This window comes from Balaenoptera borealis (assembly GCF_965194805.1).
Source record: "Balaenoptera borealis genome assembly, chromosome: 9".
Lineage (NCBI taxonomy): Eukaryota > Metazoa > Chordata > Mammalia > Artiodactyla > Balaenopteridae > Balaenoptera > Balaenoptera borealis.
The window spans coordinates 81,224,921-81,233,505 of record NC_138873.1 but is presented as its reverse complement, the minus strand read 5'-3'; the positions used below and the strand labels follow the sequence as shown (position 1 = coordinate 81,233,505).

At 43.0% G+C, this 8,585-nt stretch overlaps 1 long non-coding RNA gene across 1 annotated transcript; it reads right to left on the bottom strand.

Moving 5' to 3' along the window:
- Positions 1 to 716: 716 nt before the first annotated feature.
- On the bottom strand, positions 717 to 7,587 carry LOC309634866. Its single transcript, XR_014248478.1, has 3 exons — positions 7,489 to 7,587; positions 3,419 to 3,494; positions 717 to 1,012 (listed from the first exon to the last, which is right to left on the bottom strand). It is a non-coding gene; the product is annotated as an uncharacterized lncRNA (long non-coding RNA).
- Positions 7,588 to 8,585: the final 998 nt, after the last annotated feature.

The window sequence follows — 8,585 nt, the reverse complement described above, 5'->3', positions numbered from 1 at the left end:
GACCCAGCTTGTTTCCACATTGGGGGAGCCCCCTGCAGAGCCATGGTGTCCTGACCAAGGGGACGTGTGACCCCAGGTGCAGGGTCTGGGGAGGTGAGGTCACCCTGGGACTGTGGACATGTGACCCAGGTGGAGGGGTCTGGGGAGGTGGGTCACCCTGGTGAGTGTGGATGTGTGGCCCCAGGTATAGGGTGCGGGGACTGTGTGGGTCTCACCATACCTGCATGGGTCAGGATCACATGTATGGGGAGACCGCATATGCGCTCTTTGCCTGCAGTGTGTCCTGTCCCCTTTGAGATTTCCAACCTCTGCATTAAGGGTGTTGTCCTGATTAACCTGTGGTTCCTTTTCTTCTCTTCATCTTGTCACAATCATATGAGGTCAGGCATGTTTGAGTGGGTTGATGCTCTGTGTTCCGGTGAGTGACAACACTTGGTGGTATCATATTAATACTATAGCATATCATATGTCTAATCTATGGGGGTCACCACTGCCTGGGTCCCCCTGGACAGAGGTCAGGTGAGCACAGACTAGCCCCCCACCCCAAGAATGGTCTCCCACGTGCTCTGTGAGGGTACCGTGATGGCCCCTAAGGTAGGGGACTGTGTCTGGGCCTCCGACATTTGTGATGAGGGGGAGTCGAAATGGAATCTCAATTAACAAGACATTATTTTAAGAATTTATTTTAAGTGAAATAAAACACACGTCACATACCCTTTACCATCATCACCATTTTAAGTGCACGTTTCTGAGGCCTCAGATATATTCACTTTCTCGTGGAGCCATCACCACCATCCCTAGAACTTTTCATCTTGCAAAACCAAAATTCCACAACCATGAAAGTCTCATTCCCCATTCCCTCCCACTGCCCCTGGCACCGATATCCACTTCAGTCCCTGAGTTGTCGACTCCAGGGCACCCACTGGAGTGGAATCCTGCAGTGTTTGCTGACGGGTCATTTTGGAAGAGCTGACTTTCAGTCTGAAGCTCTGCCTGTTTGCATCTGACGAATCTGCATTTAAGGAGAGGGTGTATGAGGAAGGGGGTGTATGCGGGACAAAGGTGTCCGGGGTGCAGGTGAGCCAGGACCTGACCAGCTGCCTTTTGGGTCCCCTGGTCCCATCTCTTGGTCTGTGCCTCATCTGCATCATCACTGTCCCCGCTGGCACCGCTGGGGTGTTGTTGTCTGAGTGAGAGTCCCCTGGTGCCCCTGCTCTCCTCCCCTCCTCCTGCTGGTTGGGGAGGGAACTGCTTGCTGTGTGGTCTCTCCTCCTGAGGCATGAAGGACCCTGTAGCATGGACCTGCAGAGTGTGGGGTGTGGTCCCAAGAGCATGGGGCCCACATAGGACACGACATCGGGGCGTGACAAGTGCTAGGGCTGCCTCATCACTGACAGGGAATGTTGCCCAGATCCTGCTCGAGAGGGCGTGGTGGGTGGCCTGGGACCCTAGCGGCCCCATTCCTATACTGGAGCTTGGAGAGTGCATCCCCATGGGCTCCAGATTCACCCCATATCTCAGCCATATCCCTCTGTCCTGTCTTTGAACTCAGGAAAACGAGCTCTCTTGTCCACAACATAGGCCTGGTCCTGTTGATATTAGGATTCTTTAAGTTAGGCGTCCTGGGATAGCAGCTCTTTTTAGGCCTGAGAAGGAACAACTCCGGAGTGTACAACAATTTCAGATGAAACTAATATTCAATGACTATCCCTAACTACTCGGTTGTTGACTTCTATTAGTCATTATTCTCCTGGTTTTAGCTCTGATGTGGGGATTACAGAGGAGTCAACGTTTAAATCTTCATAATCTGTGTATTTGTAGCTTCAGTATCATTACTGACCCATAGTTTTTTATGGTTTGGGAAGAGTTATTGATTTCACGTATCATGTAAAGGATTCACAATGATGATAGGGCAATTAAGATTACAATAATAGCTAGTAAATTGTTCACATTTTCTCTACCTGTGCATCTACTGTATGCATATGAGTTTAGATGTCAATATTAGTGAAATGATATGGAGGACTAGAGAACTTATTTTAAAAATCACTATTAATGTGTGATGAAGAAAATGTAAAAGTTCTTCCATAATCGGTGATGTTGTATCTTGAGAGCCTAGATGAAATTGATATGCCTTAGTGATATACAGGATTTTAGCCTATCATTTAACTTTGACAAAGCTACATCACTTTTTACTTTTATCTCATTTATTGAGGAAGACATAATTGTTATGGTGTTGGCTTGAAACTGGTTGAAAAGGACTTGAGTCCTTCCTTATTCTACATTTCCATAGGGAGGATCTTGAAACATAGGATATGGTGGAGGACATCCGTGTAACCATTCTAGGTTAGGAGTAGCAATTTCCACTGCTAAGACTTCTTGTTTAGACACAAATGCTTTTCAAAGTATGAAGATTATTAGCATTACTGCTGCTACTGAGATGAATGAGCCTAAAAACAAAATATTTCATGTTGTGTGTGCCTCAGGGTACTCAGACTAACGTAGTGACATCCCTGAGAGGCCACGAAAGTGCTGCAGGGAGTCATATTTACTACTACAAATATACTTGTGAAGTGAATTTTTGCTCATGCTGAGTTAACTGTATAACCTGAGAATAGTGGGAATCAGTGTAGGAAGCCTCCTATAATAGTGAAGACTGCTCCCATGGACATTAGGTCATGGAAGTGTGCTACTACATAGTATGTATCCTGGAGGACAATGTCTGGGGATGAGATGGCTAAGATGATTCCTGTCAAACCACCTACTGTAAAAAGAAAAAAACTAAAGCCTAAAACTCATAATATATTGGGAGGTCATATAGTATTACCTCCGTGAACAGTTGCTAACCAGGGACTTCCCTGGTGACGCAGTGGTTAAGAATTCGCCTGTCAATGCAGGGGACACGGGTTCGAGCCCTTGTCTGGGAAGATTCCACATGCCTCGGAGCAAAAAGCCCGTGTGCCACAACTACTGAGCCTGCCCTCTAGAGCCCGCAAGCCACAACTACTGAAGCCCACGCGCCTAGAGGCCGTGCTCTGCAACAAGAGAAGCCACTGCAATGAAAGGGCCGCACACCGCAACGAAGAGTAGCTGCCGCTCACCGCAACCAGAGAAAGCCCATGCGCAGCAACCAAGACCCAACTCAGCCACAAAAAAAAAAAAAAAAAAGAAAAGAAAAAGAAAAATTAAATAAAGAGTTGCTAATCAGCTAGATACTTTTACTCCTGTAGGGATAGAAGTAATTACGGTAGCTGATGCAAAGTATGCTCCTGAGTCCACAGCTATCCCTATGGTAAACATATGATGGGCCCACAAGAGAACTCCTAAAAAACCAGTGGACATGACTCATACTATTCCCAGATAGCTGAAAGGCAATTTTTGTCCTAAATAGTATGTAATGATATGTGAGTTTATAACAAACCCTGTTAGGCCATGAATACAGACTTCAGGGTGAGCAAAGTATCAACATAGGTGTTGGTATAGGATTCGGTCTCCTCCTGCAGGGTCAAAGAAAGTAGTGTTTAGATTTCTATCTCTTAACAGCATGGCAATTCTGGCTGCTTGGACTGAGATTGGTAATTATAGTAATATGGCTATAGTTGGGGAAGATTAAACAAATAATGGTGTTTGGTATTGGGATATGACTGCTGGTTTTGTATTAAAGACTATAGTAATAAAAGTAATAATACCAAGAATTGAGGAGACACCTGCTAAATGGAAGGAGAAAACAGTTAGGTCGACAGAGGCTCCTGCATGGGCCAGATTGCAGGCTAGAGCTGAATACACGGTTCCACTGGTACCAGAACCAGCTTCTACTATTGGTGATATGAGTAGGAGTAAGAATGATGGGGGAAGTAGTCAAAAGTTTATATGATTTATTGGGGGAAATGCTACTTCAGGTGTCTGAGTTATTAGTGGCCCAAGTCAGTTTTCAAAGCCTGCAATCATAACGGGTACAGCTATAAAGAAAATTATTACAAGTGCAGGGACTGTTATGACTACCTTACAGATTTGGGCATCTCCAAGTAGCGGTCCAGGTCAGCATAGCTCAGCCTCGATTGATATAATTAAGGTGCTGCCTGCTACTCCAGCTCAAGCACCAAATAGTAAATATAAAATGCCGATATCTTTGTGATTTGTTGAAAATAATCAGCAGTGTATGAACAGAGGTAAAATGACTGAGTTAGCATTAGACTGTAAATCTAAAGACAGAGATTGAGCCCTCTTTCTGGCAAACCCTGTGGTGAATCAACAAATTGAATTGTAACTTCAGAGAAGCAGCTTCAATTCTGCCAGTGATTTTCCTGCTTTTTTTTTTCTTTTTTTCTTTCTCAAATGAAGGAGAAGTAGACTGAAGCCAGTTGACTAGAGGATTTGCCTGTTAACTAAAGTTTCCTGGGGTTAAAACTCATCAATCTCGTAAAGATTTGGCTTAAATACAGTGTTTGCTTTACATTCAGTTGATGTAGAATAAAGTCTTGCAATCCTTATTTTTAGGAATTAAGTAAATTTCACTTGTTTAGGGTTTTGAAAGCTCTTGGCCTGAACTAACCTAAATTCCTAGTCCAGCACCGATAGAATGGGTGTTGTGTGTAGTAATCGTGTGGGTATTATGATTGGTAATGATAGGAAGGTTATTTCTTTGTACGTTCAAATTGTTTTGTGTTTGTGTTGTTTAATGAAGGGAATATAGTTAGTGATGTGGAGTATGTTAGCTGCAAGTAGAAATATATGCTGAGGGCTGCTATGATGGCTATTAGTGTTGGTAGAATGATGTTGTCGTTTTTGTTATCTCTTGGATAATTATTCATTTGGGTAGAAACCCTGATAGTGATGGGCGATGTCCTAATGATACTATAATGGTGAGGAAAATGATTGTGATGGGAGGTGTTTTACCTCATGTGTGTGATAATGATACTCTTGTAGTACATGATCTGGGCATAAATAAGAAGAAGATAGTGTTGTTATGATATAAATTAGTATGTTTAGGATCGTTATAATCTGAATATACATTATAATAGCTGTTATTCATCCTATATGGGCAATTGATGAGGAGGGTGTAATATTTTCCAGGTGAGTATGGCGAAGTCTGCCTCAGCCTCCAGCTATGATTTATAATATCACTATGATTAATAGTATATTTAGGTTGATGGATGGTGACATGTGGTATAAAACTGATAGGGGTGCAATTTTGTCATGTTGATAGCATCAGGTCTGCTGTTCATGGGATGCCTTGTGTGACTTCAGGCACTCAGAAGTGAAATGGGGAAAGTCCTACTTTTGTGACAAGGGCGATTGTCATGAGGGTGGATGCTGCTGGATTAAAGAATTTTGTTATTCATTGTGCTCTTTGACCAGAGTATATTAGATTAATGATAATAGCCATTATAAGTAGTATTGATGTGGTGGACTGTTTTAGGAAATATTTGTTGGATGCTTCTGTAGCTTATGGGTTCATGTTTTTTATTAGAATGGGGATACCATTAACCAGTGTGAGCTGGTTATACAATTATTATATTTCCTGAGAAAATGGTCAGTAGAATGATGGTAAAAACAATGAGAGTTTATTTGCACAGGAAGGATATACAAAAATATTTTGGGGGTATGGGCCTGAAGCTTACTTAGAGAACTTTACTATATAGCATGTGGTGTAATGTGGTAGGTAGCATGGAGAATGTAAAATTATTAGGAAGAATTCAATTCCAGGAATAAGAGCATTGAAACCTCTATGATTTACTCTATCAAAGTAACTCTTTTGTCAGACATATTTCTTAAATTTGTGGTGGGTTGCCTGGTATGATGACAAGTAGTGAAAACTCTCATATATATAGGGTTAATGTTAGTCGTAAAAAAAAACTTTTTATAAGAGATGTATGCGTTGATCATATCAAAATTGTAGGTAGGAGGCTCAAATTCATAGAAAGGAGATTGTTAGATGTGTTTTAATGATGACTTGGGCTGTATATAATTCTGGCACCTAGGGATTGTCGAATGCTCCTAAAAATAGATTGCTGTGGAAATGTTTATTATAGGGAAATTGACATATTCTCTAGGAGGGACGGGGTGAATGGGCCTGCTACATTTTCTACATTGAAGACATATACAGGTTTTGATGCTACTTCTGTTAAATCAAGTGGGGCTTCATTGGATTTCTGCTACTGCGGAGATAATCAAATTCTGGGTAGCGGTCAGGAGAAAATTAGTCATAGGTGTTCTTGTGTAATAATTACTGTTGAAAGTGTAAATGATCCATTTATCAGTAAGACTGAGAAGAGAATAACTGCTACATTACTTCATATGAGATGATTGTCTGTGCTATTGTTCCTAGAGCTCCAGTGAGTGAGTATTTGGAATGCGAAGTTCATCCAGATCTGAGGATGGAATAAATGGCTCGGTGTGATATGGCTAATAGAAATAATATGCCTACATTTATACTAATTAGTGGATAAGATATGGGAAGAGGAATTCATGTTGTGAGAGCCAGGGTTAAGGCTAGCATTGGGGTTAAGGCTAGCAAGAGAAGCCACCGCAATGAGAAGCCCGGGCACCGCAACAAAGAGTAGCCCCCGCTTGCCGCAACTAGAGAAAGCCTGCGCATAGCAACGAAGACCCAACGCAGCCAAAAACACATTAATTAATTAATTAGTTAACTATTTTAAAAAAGTACTATATCCTTCTGTACAGCTTCTCTGGGAAGAACAGAGAGATGGCGTAGGAGAGTGAGAAAGACCAATATTTAGTGCACATCTCTCATGCAGGTGCTCTGCTGGCTCAGATAGATTTATCCCCACTTTACAAAGGAGGAAATAATCTCAGAGAGGCTTAGTAATTTTCCCAAAGCCAAACAGCTATGGAGTGGCAGAACCAAGATCTGAACCAAGTCTGTTACCTTCAAAGCCTAAGTCCTCATCACAACAAAACTCAATTAATATTTACATTTATCGAATTACATTGCAACCTGGGGAGTTCTTGGCACAATCCTGAATAAGAGTGAGAAAGAAAGAAATAGCATTGTTCCTACAGTCAACCCAAATTTTTGGAGCAGCTCCTAGATGCCTGGCCCTTTTTGGGGTTCAGCAGTGATGAAGACAGGAAGAGTCCTGCTTTCATGAACCACGTAGTGGGGAGGAGAGAGGGGTGCAACTTGGGTGAGGGATTTCACCTTGCTGGACCTCTGTTTTGTCATCTGGAAAATGGGATGGCTGTTCCTCATTTTCTGGGATTGTCCAGCCCTCACATTCTCTGATTCCATAAGAAGCATTTGTTTTCCTGTTTCTTTAAAATTCATTCAGGCCGTGAGCTGTGATGAATGTTGTTAGCTGCTCCCCAAAGCACTCTATTCCCACCCTTTTCCTGTGATCAGGTCTTTCCCGAAACATGACTCACAGTCAGTCAGTCAAGTCACAGAACCTAAGGGGCACCCAGCAGAAAAATTCCAACCCTTGCTTCCCAGGAGCTCTGCGGTCTACCTGCCAGGTAAACTTAACTCACCTGGCACAAGGTGGCCATCCCTGGTTTCACATCAACATGATCTCAGGCACAAACCTCCTTGTTTTTCCATTTTGTCTTTAAGTTACTTGTTGAAACAACTGCACAAATATGACAAAGGTATAAAATCAGACATCTTCTGCCCCCAGTGTCTACTAATAAATGATTTTCTGCCACTTTAATGATAAAGATAGGACATTTCAACATTCTGCTACCCTTATTATTTGTCATTTTTGTTGATATTTCTATTGACTACATCTTTCAATATTTTAACAATGGAACATTTATTCAGGTTGTTCCAGACCCAGCTTTTAGTGGTAAAGGTTTTGTTGTTATATTTCTCTTATGTTTCCTTTAAAAATCATTATCCTATTTAAATGGAATAAGTCAATTCTATAAGCATTTATCTTATGATATTGATGAAATTGATACATAGAGGGCAGTAGTACAAGTTGATTGGACTTGAGAACCTCTATTAGCACAGTTAAGTATAAATATTGTCTATATGTGAACCAAAGTACATGCCGAGTGAGATTCTCTGACTTTTTTTCACTGTCTGCCCCTCAAGCCGGTGGGAAATGGAATATTTCTTGCCCTATCAGTAAACAAAGGATGTCACAGTCTTCAGCACTTGCAGCCCTCCAATGTGAGCCGGCGGGCCCTGAGGCACTCAGGATATGCAAATACGGAATGCAGGCCCCAGAGAGCTGAGGTGCATATCAAAGGAAGGATTTCAGTGAGCCCATGCAAAGAAAAGCGCCGCATTCCTCACCTTGGGAGAGCTGGTTTTCCTTAGTTAACAATCACCTTTTGATGTTCCCCATTACCAGTCCCCTGCCCTGTCCCCTCCCCCCGGTACTTTAGCTCAGGGAGGAAGGAGCGCAGAGGGACTCGGCTGAATAAGGGGCCTGCGCGCCTCGGGAGGAGTTTTCAGCCGCTTTCCCCGCAGTCGGGAGGAGGGGCGCTGACGCTGCAGCCACACCCTGCGCCTCCCTTGCCCCGTTTCCCCGCAGGACGCTCAGGCCGACCCCCTCCCCACGCCCACCAGGCCTCGCGAGCCAGGCCGAGGGCAGGGGCGAGAGGAGGGACCGAATTTCCCG